Source organism: Geotrypetes seraphini, chromosome 8 (assembly GCF_902459505.1).
Source record: "Geotrypetes seraphini chromosome 8, aGeoSer1.1, whole genome shotgun sequence".
Classification (NCBI taxonomy): domain Eukaryota; kingdom Metazoa; phylum Chordata; class Amphibia; order Gymnophiona; family Dermophiidae; genus Geotrypetes; species Geotrypetes seraphini.
This window is the reverse complement of record NC_047091.1, coordinates 116,514,698-116,532,860: the sequence shown is the minus strand read 5'-3', so window position 1 is coordinate 116,532,860 and position 18,163 is coordinate 116,514,698. Positions and strand designations below refer to the sequence as shown.

Genomic DNA, 18,163 nt, shown 5'->3' with positions numbered 1-18,163 from the left:
CACAACCCCCACTCTCCTTAATTTAGATTACAAAATAATGGCAAAACTACTGGCACTTAGACTTACCAAAGTGATTTCACATCTTATACATAAAGATCAAACGGGGTTTATTAAACAAAGATATATACATAGTAACATAGTAACATAGTTACTATGTATATATCTTTGTTTAATAAACCCCGTTTGATCTTTATGTATAAGATGTGGAATCACTTTGGTAAGTCTAAGTGCCAGTAGTTTTGTCTACAGACCTCCGACTCAATCGCAGCAAATTGATAAGGATCTGATTGTGGATATCCAAAAGTTTGGAAGGAAAGAGGAGGTTCTGCTGTTGGGAGATTTCAACCTGCCGGATGCGGACTGGAATGTTCCGACTGCGGAATCGGAAAGAAGTAGGGAGATTGTGGATGCCTTTCAAGAGGCTCTGCTCAGACAAATGGTGACGGAACCCACAAGGGAAAAAGCGATATTGGATCTGGTCCTCACAAATGGAGAGAGTATCTCTAATGTTCGAGTGGGTGCTCACCTGGGTAGTAGCGATCATCAAACGGTTTGGTTTGATATAACGGCTAAAGTGGAGAGCGGCCGCACGATACTTAAAGTCCTAGATTTCAAACGTACGGACTTTAATGCAATGGGAAAGTACCTGAAGAAAGAGCTGTTAGGATGGGAGGACATAAGAGAAGTGGAAAGACAGTGGTCTAAGCTGAAAGGAGCGATAAAAATGGCTACGGACCTTTATGTGAAGAAAATCAATAAAAACAAGAGAAAAAGGAAGCCGATATGGTTCTCCAACCTAGTGGCTGAGAAAATAAAGGCGAAAGAGTTGGCGTTCATGAAATATAAAAAAACCCAAGAAGAGGAGAGCAGAAAGGACTACAGGGTGAAACTGAAAGAAGCCAAGAGAGAGATACGTTTAGCGAAGGCACAGGCGGAAGAACAAATGGCTAAAAATGTAAAAAAGGGAGATAAAAATTTTTTCAGATATATTAGTGAAAGGAGGAAGATAAAAAATGGAATTGCTAGGCTAAAAGATGCTGGGAACAAATATGTGGAGAGTGATGAGGAGAAAGCAAATGTGCTAAACAAATACTTCTGTTCTGTGTTCACAGAAGAAAATCCTGGAGAAGGACCGAGATTGTCCGGCAAAGTTACACGAGAAAATGGAGTAGATTCTGCGCCGTTCACGGAGGAGGGTGTTTATGAGCAACTTGAAAAACTGAAGGTGGACAAAGCGATGGGACCAGACGGGATCCATCCCAGGATACTAAGGGAACTCAGAGAGGTTCTGGCGAGTCCTATTAAAGACTTGTTCAACAAATCTCTGGAGACGGGAGTGATTCCTGGGGATTGGAGGAGAGCGGATGTGGTCCCTATTCATAAAAGTGGTCACAGGGATGAAGCAGGAAACTACAGGCCGGTGAGCCTCACTTCAGTTGTTGGAAAAATAATGGAAGTGTTGCTGAAAGAAAGGATAGTGTATTTCCTTGAATCTAATGGGTTACAGGATCCGAGGCAACATGGCTTTACAAAAGGTAAATCGTGCCAAACGAACCTGATTGAATTTTTTGATTGGGTGACCAGAGAGCTGGATCAAGGACATATGCTAGATGTAATTTACTTGGATTTCAGCAAAGCCTTTGATACAGTTCCTCATAGGAGGCTGTTGAACAAACTTGAAGGGCTGAAGTTAGGACCCAAAGTGGTGAACTGGGTCAGAAACTGGCTATCGGACAGACGCCAGAGGGTGGTGGTTAATGGAAGTCGCTCGAAGGAAGGAAAGGTGACTAGTGGAGTCCCTCAGGGTTCGGTGCTGGGGCCAATCCTGTTCAATATGTATGTAAGTGACATTGCTGAAGGGTTAGAAGGAAAAGTGTGCCTTTTTGCAGATGATACCAAGATTTGTAACAGAGTAGACACCGAAGAGGGAGTGGAAAATATGAAAAAGGATCTGCAAAAGTTAGAGGAATGGTCTAATGCCTGGCAACTAAAATTCAATGCAAAGAAATGCAGAGTAATGCATTTGGGGATTAATAATAGGAAGGAACCGTATATGCTGGGAGGAGAGCAGCTGATATGCACGGACGGAGAGAGGGACCTTGGGGTGATAGTGTCCGAAGATCTAAAGGCGAAAAAACAGTGTGATAAGGCAGTGGCTGCTGCCAGAAGGATTCTGGGCTGTATAAAGAGAGGCGTAGTCAGTAGAAGGAAGAAGGTGTTTATGCCCCTGTACAGGTCATTGGTGAGGCCCCACTTGGAGTATTGTGTTCAGTTTTGGAGACCGTATCTGGCGAAAGACATAAGAAGACTTGAGGCGGTCCAGAGGAGGGCGACGAAAATGATAGGAGGCTTGCGCCAGAAGACGTATGAGGAGAGACTGGAAGACCTGAATATGTATACCCTAGAGGAAAGGAGAGACAGGGGAGATATGATTCAGACGTTCAAATACTTAAAGGGTATTAACGTAGAACAAAATCTTTTCCAGAGAAAGGAAAATGGTAAAACCAGAGGACATAATTTGAGGTTGAGGGGTGGTAGATTCAGGGGCAATGTTAGGAAATTCTACTTTACGGAGAGGGTGGTGGATGCCTGGAATGCGCTCCCGAGAGAGGTGGTGGAGAGTAAAACTGTGACTGAGTTCAAAGAAGCGTGGGATGAACACAGAAGATTTAGAATCAGAAAATAATATTAAATATTGAACTAGGCCAGTTACTGGGCAGACTTGCACGGTCTGTGTCTGTATATGGCCGTTTGGTGGAGGATGGGCTGGGGAGGGCTTCAATGGCTGGGAGGGTGTAGATGGGCTGGAGTAAGTCTTAACAGAGATTTTGGCAGTTGGAACTCAAGCACAGTACCGGGTAAAGCTTTGGATTCTCGCCCAGAAATAGCTAAGAAGAAAAAAAATAAAAAAATTTAAATTGAATCAGGTTGGGCAGACTGGATGGACCATTCGGGTCTTTATCTGCCGTCATCTACTATGTTACTATGTTACTATGGATGGCCATTGCCTTGACCTTGTCTTTTCCTCCAACTGCTCTCTCTAACTTCTCTACCTCACTGCTTCCAATCTGATATCCTTTACCATTACTCAACCTCTCCCTCCGCCACGCCCAGTCACCTTCAAGAGGTTTTGAAATCAAGCCCTCGATCCTTACACGCTCTCAACTGTTTCACTTCTCCTTGCCTCCACTATGTTATCTAAGTCTGTCTATGAGGTTGTCTCATCGTACAATTCTATTCTCTCCTCTGGACACCCTTGCTCCCCCTGTTTCTCGTTCTGTCAGGCGTGCCAAACCTCGACCTTGGCTCACTCCCAGTATCCATTACTTACATTTCTGCACTCGTTGTGCTGAGCACCTTTAGCTCAAATCTCACATGTGCTTTCTTCACTTTAAATTTATGATGACCTCCTTTAATTCTGCACTTACACAGGTCAAGCAAGACTACTACATCCAACTAACTCCCTTTCTTCCAACCCTTGTCATCTCTTTGCCATGCTTAACTCCCTCCTCAAAGCGCCCCAACTTCCGACCCCCCTTCTCTCTCTCCTCAGTGAAGGTCAGCAAGATCGCCCTTTTCACTATAAAGTCACATCCTTCTCCCCTACCTACCATCCACTCTCCTGAACTTCAACCTTGCACCTCCCCTTCATCCTTCACCCAAACAGCTCAGGAAGCTTCTCCCGCCCGGTTGTGCCCCCGTAAACTACTGCTGACTTTTCTGCCTTCTCTGTAATCAGAGGAAGAAACTGCACAACGTCTGTCCTCATCCAAGCCTACTACATGCCCCTCAGATCCTATTCCCACCCCTCTACTCCATCCCATCTCATCATACTGTTCTCTCTCCCATATGCCATATTCTCAATGTACAGTATTTTTCACTCCATAAGACGCACTTTTCCCCCCCCCAAAAGTGTGTGGAAATAAGGGTGCGTTTTATGAAGCAAATCCCCCCCCCCCCCGGTATTACCTTATTTAGTTCTTCTGGTGGTCCTGCCCTTCCCTCCGGCTGACTCCTGAACTAGCTCCGTCCCCCTCCAACACAACCTCTCTCCCTCGGATGAGCCCCGCCTTGCCAGAAAGAGGAAATTGTGTCAGAAGGTAGAACGCTGGAGAATAGAAAAAAAAAAGTTGCATCAAAGGAGGACGGGACGCCAGAGAAAGAAAGGTGCTGGGCTTTTGGCACGTGATCTCATAAAACGTTGGAGACAAGAGAGCCACACGAGAATGGGCTCTGTGGGATTCACTTGGGACGAGAAGAAGCCTCTCGCGATCAGATCAACTATGTATCCAGGGTCTGCCAAAACATTTAAGTACCGCCTTCTTTCAAAGCAGCCGCTCTTACTTTCTGCACTGGCAAATACAGCTATGTTTTCACATCTACTGGTGCACGGGCCACCAGCTTCGGAGGTCACTTGATCTATTTGCGCATACGTATGCCAACCTTCACTTGCAACTCATCGGTGCACATGGAGGTCGCCACATCTTTGTGCCAGTAGGTAAGGCCAGGGAATGACCTCTATTGTCTGATTGAAGCCAGGACTCCGAGGATTTGTTGCATAGTGCTAGTGCACCAGGAGTTAAAAGATTGGCACCGATGCTGATGCATGTCTTTTTTTTTCTCATTCATACTGGTTCTACAAATAATTTTTTGCATGGATAGACTTGGAGGCCAAGTTAAGGGTAGACTGGGGCTAAACAAGCTGCAGCAGAGTTAGAGCAGTGCAAAAGGCACAAGTACTGATGGAAGCCATTCATGCAGCGATGCGGGACAAGGCAGACATGCGAAAAGCTCGCACCTGTCTTTTGCGCCGCTCTGACGCTGCTGTAGCTTGTTTGGGAGTAAGCCGGAGGGAAGGGAAGGACTACTGGAGGAACTAAAATAAGGTATGGGAGGCACGGGGGGGGGGGGCCTGCTTGCATGCCACGTGGTGGGGGTCCCTGCCTGCCTGCCCTGTCCCGGCCAACCACTAGACAACCAGGGGACGACGACAGGGTGCAGAGCCTGGCAGGGAGAATTTGGTTCACAATGTTTTTTTTCTTGTTTTCCTCCTCTAAATCTAGGGTGCGTCTTATGGTCAGGTGTGTCTTATGGAGTGAAAAATACGGTATCTCTTTCCACTGCAACTGTCCCTGCTGCCTTCAAACATGCGGTGATTAAGATGCTTCTCGGAAAACCATCCAACTATCGCCCTGTCTCCCTTCTTCCGTTCTTATCCAAGATACTTGAGCGTGCTATTCTCCGTCACTGCCTGGTCTTCCTTTCAACTCGTCAGACTCTTGATCCTCTACAATCAGGTTTTCACCCCAACACTCCACAGAGACTGCTCTCGCTAAGGTCTGCAGTGACTTGTTCATGGCCAGATCTAAGAACCTTTACTCTAGCCATATTCCTTCTTGACCTGTCTGCTGCCTTTGAAACTGTAAATCACAGCCTACTCCTCGATATGTCCTTGTTTGGATTCCGTGATTTTGTCCTCTCCTGGTTTGCCTCCTACCTTTCCCAATGCACCTTTAGTGTATGTATTGGTGGGTCCTTTTCTGCTGTTACCCTGTTAGTGGTTGGTGTACCCCAGGGTTCTGTCTTAGGACCTCTTCCCTCGGTGCCCTGATCTTCTTCCAGGATCACCTTTATTAGGATGACTCCCAGCTCTTCCTCTCTACATCTGAAATTTCACCTAAAGTCCAAGAAAAAGTCTCTGCTTGTTTAGCTGACATTGCTGCCTGAATGTCCTGCCGTCATCTGAAACTAAATATGTTCAAGACTGAGCAGCTCCTCTTTCCTCCTTTCTCCATCTCTGTAAGTAATGCTGTCATTGTTCAGTCTCCTCTGCTCACAACCTTGGAGTCATCTTCGATTCTGACCTCTCATTTTCTACGAATATCCAACATGCTGCTAAGACCTGTCGCTTCTCTCTCTTCAATATCACCAAAATTTGCCCCTTCCTCTGAGCACACTACCCGAACCCTTGTCCAAGCTCACGTAACCTCACGCTTAGATTACTGCAATCTACTCCTAACTGGTATCCCTTAGTGTTGCCTCTCCCCCTTGCAATCTGTGCAAAACTCTGCTGCGCGACTCATCTTCTACCAACCTCGCTACGCTCATGTCACCCCGCTCCTTAAGTCACTTCACTGGTTCCCTATCTGCCATCGTATACTGTACAGTTCAAGATCTTATTGCTGACCTATAAGTGTGTTCATTCTGATGCTACTCAATATCTCTCCTTATACATCTCCCAGAGAACTCCGTTCCTCAGATAAGTCACTCTTAGCGTTACCCTTCTCCTCTACTGCCAATTCTAGACTTTGTTCCTTTCATCTAGCTGCCCCCTATGCCTGGAATAAATTACCTGAGTTTGTCCGTCGAGCCCCTTCCCTTGTTTAAAAGCAGAATGAAAACCCACATTTTTTATATAGCTTTCAATCCTTAAAACTACTCCTCTGCCCTCCAACCCAGCCAGCTGATTAACTGTTTCCCTTAACTGTATCCATGACATCTTGTTTGTCTATCTTGCCTGTTTATATTGTAAGCTCTTTCGAGCAGGAACTGGTTTCTTACTCTTTGTGACTCTGTACAGCGCTGCATGCATCTGGTAGCACTATAGAAATAATTAGTAGTAGTAGTAGTAGTAGTAGAATGGCCACTGCCTTGATCTTGTCCTTTTCGCGAACTGCTCAATTACTAACTTCACCTATTTTCTTCCCTTTTCTGACCATCATCTAATAATCTTTCACAACTCATCACCCTCCCCCCACATACACAACCAATCCTCATCAATGCATTCAGAAATTTTCAAGCTACTGACCCATGTACGCTCTGTATATCCCCTCCTCAAACACTACACTATGTAAATCTGTCAATGAAGTTGTCTCTTCCTATACTACTATTCTCTCTCCTGTTTTTTATACCTTCACTCCTCCCATATCATACACTCAAGGCACACCTAATTCCAGTTTAGCTGACCAATACTACTGCTACTACTACTACTACTACTATTTGGACTAGATTCATGAACCGGGCAGGTCCGATGAATTCTCGAAGCCCCAATATGCAGATGGCGGCGATCGGAGGAATACCCCCATCTGCCTTCCCAGATCGCTCGATAGCGATCCCAGCGCATGTGCAGACCATCGGTAGATGGTCTGCGCATACGCTAGACCTCAGGGCCGACAGATTTTTTTTTTTTTTTTAAAATAGGCGATCGTTTTATTGGAGTCTGTGGTTTTAACCCGCTTAAGTCCGTGGGTTAAAACCACGGGCTTGCAGTGCTGGGAGGGTAGGCAGGCAGGCAGGCGCGTTCGGGGCAGGAAAGCAGGCAGGCGCGTTCAGTGTTGTACATTTTAACGTACAATAGACAGTACCTGCTCAGAAGAGCTTAAAATCTTATTTAGGCAAGACATTTCAGGGGTTGGGGAGATTATGGTAGAGGAATACTTGGACCAATATTAGGTTCCTGTGCCACATCTGCAGGACATCACTGGCTGAAATCCCACACTTAAGCAGGCTTTGTGCACTTCGAATTTCTGCTAACCTCCTTCCAAACCGCCTTTCACTTGCAAAACAAGACAACTATGCCCGCTTGACTAGGATCCAACCCTTACCATCTCTGACATGAACAACTCTCTACTGACCACTCCTTCACTTGCTCGACTCAGACTCCTCCCATCTACCCTGCCAACCTTCCGTCGACCCATCACCTTTTCTTTCTTCTCTGAAATCAGAGGATACTGCACATTTTCTCTCCTCCCCACATGACTATTGATCACCATTTCTCCTACAGTCATCTCCTCTATCTGCCATATCCTCAACTTATCGCTCTCCACTGTGACTGTACCCGATGCATTCAAACATGCTGTAGTTATGCTGCTCCTCAAAAAAAAAAAAAAACAACAACTTTGTTCAACTCTTCCTGCCCCTCCAATTATTGCCCCAGCTCCCTTTTCCCCTTCTTATCCAAGGTACTTGAATGTGCTTGTTCACCATTGACTTTCTTTCATCTTGAGCTATCCTCAACCCACTCCAAATCAGCTTTCGCCCTCTTCATTCTACAGAAATTGCCCTTGCTAGAGTCTCCAATGACCTATTCCTGGCCAAATCCAAAGGTCTCTACCATTCTCATGCTCCTTGATCAATCCACGGCGTTTGACACCGTAGATCACCACCTACTCATCAATAATGCTGTCCTTGCTTGGGTTTCAGGGCTCTTATCTCATGGTTTCACCCTATCTTTTCCATCGCACTTTTAGCAGATGCTCTTAAGGAGCCTCCTCCGCTGCCATTCCGCTATTGATTGGTGTACATCGGGGCTGTCTTAGGACCTCTTTTCTCCAGCTAAACTTTCCTTGGTACTCTGATCTCCTCCCATGGCTTCCAATACCATCTCTATGCCGATGACTCGCAAGTCTACCTCTCTATGCCTGAAATTTCTACAGCAATCCAAGCCTGAGTCTTGGACTGCATGGCATTGCTACCTGAATATCTCACTGCCATCTAAAATTAAACATGGCCAAGACTGAACTCCTTATCTTTCCTCCTAAACCCTCCTCTCTCCTTCCTCCATTCTCTATCTTTCTTATTTTTTTAAATTTATTTATTTATCTAGTTTTCATAACATATCAAGTATCCACTTGTACAGAAAGAAAGTTAAACAGAAAAGGAAAAATACTTTCCTAATAATATAAATTTAAGCAATATAATAGAAATGTAGTAGCTTAACTTTAACTCAGGTTCTCAAAACAGAATCCAAGGATTACCGTATTTTCACATAGATAACGCGCACCCGTGTAAAACGCGCACACGGGTATAGCGCGCAAAAAACACATATTTATGTACATAAATTTTTATATACCGCGCACACCCGTATACCGCGCATGCTGCCTGACACTCCTTTCGCCCGCCCCGACTCTCCTCTGGAGACCCCGACTCTGTTTTCGCCCGCCCCGACTCTCCTTTCCTCCTTGAAGTTCTGTCCCTACCCTGAAAGCCTGATGCCCCCCCCCCCGACGTCCGATTCACCCCCCCCCCCCGCAGGACCGCTCGCACCCCCACCCCGAAGGACCGCTCGCACGCACCCGCACCCTAAAGGACCGCTCGCACCCCCACCCCGAAGGAGCGCTCGCACTCCCACCCCGAAGGACCGCTCGCACCCCTACCCGAAGAACTGCTCGCACCCCCACAGCCTCACCCCCCTCCCCCATGGAGAAGCAGTCTACCTTGTTTCCAGATGCCAGCGAGCCCAGCTGTTTTCTCTGCCGGCGGTCCCGCCCCTTCTCTGAGCCCTGCTGCGCTGCTTTTTCTTCCGGCGGTCCCACCCTTTCTCTGACATCAGAGAAAGGGCGGGACCGCCTGAAGAGGAAGCAGCGCAGCACAGGGCTCTGAGAAGGGGCAGGACCACCGGCAGAGGAAGCAGCTGGGCTGGCATTCGGAAACAAGGTAGACAGCTTCTCCATGGGGGAGGGGGGGGAGGCTGTGGGGGTGCGAGCGGTCCTTTGGGTGGGGGTGCAAGCGGTCCTTCGGGGTGGGAGTGCGAGCGCTTCTTCCGGGTGATGAATCTGGCGTCGGGGGGGGGGGGAAACTATGTAAAAACATTTTTGTACAACGCGCTCACGCGTATAACGCGCAAGGGTATGCGCGGTTTGTAAAAACCACGTATAACGCGCGCGTTATATGCGAGAAAATACGGTAGAATCAGCGAGCAATTAATAACACAAATAGGAAACATAAGAAATAAGGACAATCCATTGGTTAGGAAGTATGTCAAACTTCAATAAGCACTCATGTTGTCCCTGCTTTCAGATGATCCTCAGACAAGAAGGTTGTCAGTTGGCTAGGGTAAAAAAAACCAACATATTTTTGCATTTGATATTGTATTACACATTTACATGGGTGACGGAGGAAAAAGGTCGCCCCCAAGAGCAATAACACCCGGTTTCATAATCAGAAATTCACGTCTACGTTTTTGTGTGTCTCGTGCCAGATCTGGAAACATTTGTATTTTAAATCCAAGAAATTTATTTTGTTTGTTTTTAAAGAAAAGTCTAAGTAACCAATTTTTATCCGGAGCTAAAGCTACTGTAAGGAGAAGTGTTGCCGCTGTTGCCACTTCTCTATCCGAAAGTTCCAAAAGCGATGTAATATTAAGTGATTGTTGATCATCTTGTAGTTTTAATTGTCCTTCTCTTCTTATAATGTTTTAGCATATCTCTAGGAGGTATTGTTGCTATTCTGGGAAAATTGATCAATCTGAGATTATTGTTACGAGAAAAATTTTCTAAAGTTTCCCTCCATTCTCTATCTTGATGGATAACACTTTCATTCTCCCTGTCTTGACAGCTCGTAACCTTGGGTCATCTTTGACTCATTTCTTCCCTTCTTTTCACATATCCAGAAGAGCACCAAAACCCGTCACTTCTTTCTCTACAACATTGCTAAAATCCAGACTTTCCTCTCTGAACATGTAATCAAGAACCTCATCCATGGTCTTGTCACCTCTTGCCTAGATTATTGCAACTTGTTTCTCTAAGGTCTTCCACAGCCATCTCTCCCCCTTCAATCAGTTCAGAATTCTGCTGCACGGCTCATGTTTCACAAGGGTCATTATACTCACAATACCCCTCTCCTTAAGTCGCTTCACTGTCCATTTCCACACACAGTTCAAACTCCTCTTAATGACCTACAAGTGTATCCATTTTGCGGCTCCTCAGTATCTCTCCTCTCTTATCTCTCCCTATACCCCGCCCTGGAAACTGATTGTCAAGAAAGTCTCTTGTCTGATCCCTTCTCCTCTATTGCCAACTCCTGACTCCATCCTTTTTGCCTTACTGCGCCATATGCCTGGAATAACCTGCCTGGTTCAGTACATCAGGCGCCTTCTCTGGTTGTATTCACATCCAGGCTTAAAGCCCACTTCTTCAAAGCTGCATTTAAGTCCAAACCTCACCAACTTACAAAGCACAAAAATCTGTTATTTTCTCTGTAGTCCCTTGCCCTCTCTACCTCATCATTCCTTCTAATTCAGTGGTCTCAAACTCGCAGCCTGGGGTCCACATGTGGCCCGCCATGTACTATTTTGAGGCCCTCGATATGTTTATCAATCACAAAAGTAAAATAAAACAGTTTCTTGATCATATGTCTTTTTAGCTATAAATTACAATATTATTATTAAGACTTAGCCAAAAGGAAAGATTTATAAACTATAAAGAATTTTACCTCATGCAAAATTGTCATTTCTTTAATAAGACAACTATTTTTCTGAGGCCCTCCAAGTACCTACAAATCCAAAATGTGGACCTTAAGGGTTTGAGTTTGAGACCACTGCTCTAATTCCATACCTAAACAACAAACATAGATTCACCATTTGTCCTGTATGGCTGTCATAATGAAATTGTAAGCTCTTTCGAGCAAGGATAGTCTCTTGCATGTTTAACATACAGCACTGCATGCGTCTTGAAGCCCTATAGAAATAATTAATAGTTCTACTACTAGTAATAGTAGTACATTATGCATAAGAAAACCACAAAAGCTAATATGCTTGGAACCTCCTCTGTTCCTGGAAGTAGTCTTGAGAGACCTTTGGTTTGGTAATAGACAAAACCAGACACAAAAGTAGTAAATGTTAAAAAAGAGAAAAAAAAAAAAAAAGTTATGCAGCTAATAACCAGCTGCATTCTGCCAAGTGGCCACAAGATGGTGACTGACATTGAAGTGATCGTATTAACAACACATAATGGTTAAGCACAAAATTAGATAGGTATAGCTAGAGGATTACTGCACAGGTCCCTGGACCTGTTGGGCCGCCGCGTGAGCGGACTGCTGGGCACGATGGACCTCAGGAGGCATTGATTATGTTCTTATGAATTTACAGTAGGCTGGGATACCAGTAAATGGATGAATTAGACCCCCTACCCAAAAATTGCTGTTCATATCGTGTAAAGCACAGTAACATACCATAACAGGTGTTATCTAGGGACAGCAGGCAGATATTCTCACATGTGGGTGACGTCATCCACGGAGCCTAGTACAGACAGTCCTAAAAGTGTACGGTCACTTTAAACTTCGAGACTGCCCACAGTGCGCTCGTGCGGGTGCTTTCCTGTCCGACATCGGCTTGCGGTTCCTCAGTTTTGTATGCAATCTAAGCCAACCAGGGGAGGTGTAAGGATTGTGAGAATATCTGCCTGCTGTCCCCGGATAACATCTGCTACGGTAAGTAATTGTGCTTTATCCTAGGACAAGCAGGCAGCGTATTCTCACATGTTGGACTCCCTAGCATACTGAATAGGATAGTGGGAGAGTAGGCCATTAGGAAGAAAATAAATTCTGTAAAACTGCTTGGCTGAAACAACCATCTTGTCTGGAATAGGATTCTAGACAGTAGCGAGATGTAAATGTGTGAATTGAGGACCAAGTAGTTGCTTTGCAAATATCTTCAATGGGAGTGGAATGCAAAAAAAGCCACTGATGCTGCCATAGCTCAAATTTTGTGTGCTGCAACACATCCCTTGAGCTTCAGTCCAGCTGAGCATAGCAGAAGGAAATGCAGGCTGCTAACCATGTGGAAATAGTTTGTTTGGCTACAGGCAGGCCCAACCTGATAAGAGTCAAAAGAGATGAACAGTCGAGGTGAAGACCTGTGTGACTTTGCTCTTCATTCATTGAACTGTAAACGTGCCTTGGCTTACTATTTACAAAGAACTGTTTCTCCAGACTGAGAATAAAGCTTTGAAAAGACAGGAAGTACAATGGATAAAATTCCATGACTATTTAGGATGAGTCCTGAGAACCACCTTGTCATGATGAAACACTGAAAAAGTTGGGTCACAAACAAGTGCTTGAAGTTCATTCACTCGATGAGCAGAAGTAACAGAGATCAAGACCACCAGGTTCCAAGTTATAAACTTAAGATGAGCAGATGCCAATGGTTCAAACGGTGGCATCAGACTGGTGAGAGCCATATTGAGATCCCACATAACTGGAGGCAATTATAGTGGAGGTTTTCAAGAATCCTTTCATAAACTGGGAAACGAGCGGAGGAGTAGCCATAAGAATAGCCTTACTGGGTCAGACCAATGGTCCATCAAGCTCAGTAGCCTGTTCTCATAGTAGCCAATCCAGGTCACTAATACCTGGCCAAAACCCAAGGAGTAGCAATATTCCATGCTACCAATTCAGGACAAGCAGTGGTTTCTCCCATGTCTTTCTCAATAACAGACTAAGGACTTTTCCTCCAGGAACATGTCCAAACCTTTCTTAAAACCAGCTATGCTATCCGCTCTTACTACAACCTCTGAAAGCAATACTCCAGATGATGTCACACCAGGGGCATTATAACATTCCTAGTCTTGTTAACCATCCCTTTATTGTTGAACAGAGCATGGTAAGCACTAATAGCACTGAAGTGAACTCTAACCGAAGTGGTCTTATGTCCAAAATGGAGAAGGTAGTCCAACACTGAAGGAATAGAAGATGTGGAAGGATCCAGGTGATGGAGATTACACCACAAAGTGAAGTGTGTCCATTTGAGTCAAGAGCATTGCCAAATAAAAGGCTTTGTTGAAGCAGCTATAATGGCTTGTACTGGGGCAGAAAAATTAAAATCTGCTGAAGTCAGGTCGAGAGGTACCAAGCTGTTAAGATGCAGAAATTACAGATTGGGATCTAAAAGAGATCCTTCACTCTGCGTGAGTAAATGGGAAGATCTGCAATGAAATTGAATCCTTGACACTCAGTTGACATAAAAGAGAAAAACAAGGCTGTCTGAGCCACCAAGGAGCTACTAAGATCATGGTGGCTGACTCATGTCTTCAGAACTAGAGGAATTGGCAGAAAGGCATACAGAACTAGTGTGACAATCCAGAAGAAAAGCATCCACCTCCAGACAATGAGAGTACTGTCTGGAGCAGAATTGAGGCAACTTGTGGTTGTGGGGAGACACAACAGGTCTATCTGAGGAGTCCCCCATAGTGAGAAGACGTGGCGCAAGACTTTGGAGTTGAGATTCCACTCGTTTGGCTGAAGAAATTTGCTGAGCTTGTTGGCTACAGCATTGTTTCTCTTGTACTTATATGGCTTGGAGAAATATGTTTTGAGGAATTGCCCAGTTCCAAATGTGCTCAGCTTCTTGGCACAGAGGAAGAGATCGTATTCCCCCCTGTTTGTTGATGCAGTAACATAGTAAATGACAGCAGATAAAGACCCAAGTGGTCCATCGAGTCTGCCCAACCATACATGCTCCATAAATTATGGCTACTTGATTGTCTGTGCAAACAAGGAGGGCCTCATTGGAGAGACTATCTTGAAACATTTTAAGAACACTGCAAATTGCCTGCAACTCTAACAGATTGCTGTAGAATGTCTTTTCTCAAGCAGACCACACCCTGAGCCTAGGTGAGCTACCCATCCATTGCGAGTATTCTGTGACGTGAAACAGCAAGCCTCTGGAGAGATTTGTCGGATTCAACCACCATTGGAGGGCTTGACGAAGAGGCAAGGTGACTGATATGTTGGGATAAGGAATCTGTGGCCTGAGACCACAGAGACACCAGGGTCCACCGAGCTGACCTGTGATGAAGTCAAACAAAGGAAATTACATGAACTGTGGATGCTATGTGACCCATGAGATACATCATTTGTCTTGCTGAGACGTTTTGCAGAGTGGACACATGATTGCAAAGGTGAAGTAAGGTATTTTGTCTTTGCTGGGGTACGAAAGTCCATACAAGAGTAGTGTTGAGAACGGCGTGGGATTTCAAAGAGAGGAAGAGAACGGTTACAGGCTGAATGGGTCATTTGGCCTTTATCTGCCATCATATTTCTATGAAATCAACATTTGAGAGGGCTGAAGATGAAACTTTGGAAAGTTGACTTCGAACCCCAGAAGCTGGAGAAAAGTTTTGGTCACTTGTGTAGCTGAGTGAACTGCTTGAGGTGATGTAGCTTTTATTAATCAATTGTCCAGATACAGAAACACCTGAAACCCGTAGATACGGAGGGTTGCTGCTATCACCATCAGGCACTTTGTGAATACTCTTGAAGACTAAATTTTTTATGCCTCTCCTTCTAATAAAACGATAGAACAAGAACTGATTGTAGAAGGGATAAACTACACTATCAATCCAGAAATTAAAATTTTGGGTGTTTACCTGGATAAGAATTTAACTATGAAACCATTTACAAATGCCTTGGTTAAAATATTCTTTCTTCACTCTTTGAAAGTTATGTACGATTAAATTTATTTTTTAGTCCTAATGCATTTAGAATACCGGTCCAATCTCTGGTACTTAGTATACTGGACTACTGTAATTCAGTTCATTTGGCAGGTCTTCAGTCAAATTTGCATAGATTGCACAAAATCCAGAATGCAGCTGTGCGTCTAATTTTTGATTTGAAAAAAACCCAAAACAGATCATATTACTCCATACTAGACAACGCCATTGGTTGCCTTTTGAGGCCAGGGTTTGGTTTAAATTTGGGACATTCTGTTATAATGCCATATATGGTCAGACACATGGTTATTTACTAGAACAATTTACATTTTTTAAGGCGGTTCGTCTACTAAAGATAACTTCTTCATTTGTGTTCCCTCCAGTACAAGGATGTCTTTACAAGAAATTTTTGCATATCATGCTGCTAATTGGGATTCGGAACTTCGTATTTTGTTTGCTTCTTCGATTTCATATATGCATTTCTGAAAACTATTAAAGACATCTCTTTTTGTAAAATTCTTAGGAAAGTAAGGAAGATGATATTTCTCTTGTATTTCACTGTGATGTACAGTCTCTTGATGTAAACCGCATCGATCTGGAAGGTACTGTGGGCTAGAAATGTATTTTAATGTAATGTAATGAAGTGAGGCCAAATGGCAGAACTTTGTACTGGAAATGCTAATGATCCACATGAAAATGAAGAAACTTTCTGTTTTCGGGGGGTATGGGACATATGCAAGTAGGCCTCTGAGATCTAGGGAACACATCCAATCATTTTGTTCTAGAAGTGGGTATAGGGTTCCCAGGGATAGCATGCAAAACTTTTCTTTGCCTAAATATTTGTTGAGAGCTTGTAGGTCGAGAATGGGACGAAGACATCCCTTCTTCGGAAATAAGAAATACCTGGAGTAGAATCCCTGATTTTTCTGGGAAAGGGGTACTACTTCTATGGTATTTAGTTGAAGAAGACCTTCAATTTTTTGAAGAAGAGATGTCTGAGATGTGAAAGAGGACGCTCTTGGAGGGCTATTTGGTGGAATGGTGATAAAATGAAGAGCAACCCTCCTGAAAGACTTTAAGGACCCAGGTGTCTGTGGTAATGAGAGTTCATCATCAATGATATAAGAGAAGTCTGCCTCTGATGGGTTGGGGAGGTGGTATTGCGAATATGCTCTCTAGAAATATGTCAGAAAGACCGAGCTGGTTTCTGAGGAGCAAAAAAGTCCTAGGTTTCTGAGGCTTTGCGATTTCTGCTTCTTCTGTAGTGGAGGTTTTGAAGAGAATGAGGTTGTTGGATAATGTCTCTTATAGGAAGCAGGTCTCTGAGAAGATTAGATGGCCGAGTCTTGGTCTTGGATCTTGTTAAGGTGATCCAGCTTTGTTCATGTCATGTAAGTCTTTGGGTGGCATCTTCCACTTTGTCCCCCAAAGAGCTCTTCGCCAAGACAAGGAATGTTTGTTAAATGATCCTAAACTTTGATGTCCATGTCAAAAAACTCACAGCCATGCAAGGCATTTCATAGTAATAGGCATAGCCGATATTCTGGATGCCACATCAAACGTATCAAAAGCTGATCTTGCTATAAACTTCCCGGAGCGTCTGTTGTCTTTTTATGGGCTAAGGACCTGAATCATGTATTTACATCTTCTAACTCCTACGAACAGTTCCGACAAGCTTTAAAAATGCATCTTTTTATAGAATTTTTTGGAAGTTAGATACTCGTTGCTGTATTCATCTGTATTTTTAATCTTTTGTGAACTGCATTTTTACGTTATGTTTATGGTTGAAGGAGGCTATGCGTAGTCCCCTGGAATTCTGGAAGGTTGCTGAGACGGAATACATTGTTGGAAAACAGCCATTTTCTTTATGAGCTGTGTAAGCAGTAGCATAATCCCTTGTATGGGAGGATTTTTTAAGAGAAGATTCTACTAGTAAGACTGATGGATAGAGGGAGTGCGCTAGATGTGGTGTATTTAGATTTTAGCAAAGCCTTTGACAGTGTTCCACATAGACGTCTAATAAATAAACTGAGTGCCCTCGGGATGAGTCCCAAAGTGATGGGCTGGATCAAGAACTGATTGAGTGGAAGGCGACAGAGGGTAGTGATCAATGGAGATCTCTCTGAGGAAAGGGATGTTACCAGTGGTGTGCCTCAAGGTTCTGTTCTTGGGCCTGTTCTTTTTAACATTTTTATAAACGGTATTGCTGAAGGGCTGTCATATAAGATTTGCCCTTTTGCGGATGATACCAAAATCTGCAATGGAGTAGACATCCAGGATGGTGTGAATAAAATGAACAAAGACCCGGTGAAGCTTGAAGAATGATCTGAAATTTGGCAGCTAAAATGTAATACTAAGAAATACAAGGTCATGCATTTGGGCTGCAAAATCCCAAGGGTATGGTACAGTTTAGGGGGGTGAAGAACTTATGTGCACTACAGAAGAGCGGAACTTGGGTGTGATTATATGCGATGATCTTAAGGTAGCAAACAGGTTAAAAAGGTGACGGTGAAAGCTAGAAGGATTCTAGGGTACATAGGAAGAGGTATAGCCAGTAGGAAAAAGGAGGTATTGATGCCCCTATATAAGACTTTGGTGAGACTTCATTTAGAATATCGTATACAATTATGGAGGCTGCACCTTCAAAAAGATATAAAAAGGATTGAGTCAGTCCAGAGGAAGGCTACTAAAATGGTGCATGGTCTTCATCATAAGGTGTATGGGGACACACTTAAAGATCTCAATCTGAATACTTTGGTAGAAAGGTAGGAAAGGGGAGAGAGGTATTTAAAAGTCTCCATCATAAGTGATGTAAATACACGAGTCGAGTCTTTCATTTGAAAGGAAGCTCTGGAATGAAAGAGCATAGGATAAAGTTAAGAGATGCTCAGGAGTAATCTAAGGAAATACATTTTACAGAAAGGGTGGTAGATGCATGAACAATCTCCCGGAAGAGG

General features: G+C 44.1%; 1 protein-coding gene across 3 annotated transcripts in view; it reads right to left on the bottom strand.

Annotated features, from left to right (window-relative positions):
* Positions 1 to 18,163, bottom strand: part of SLC25A42 (solute carrier family 25 member 42) — a 79,289-nt gene that overhangs the window by 20,428 nt on the left and 40,698 nt on the right. The window lies entirely within an intron of this gene.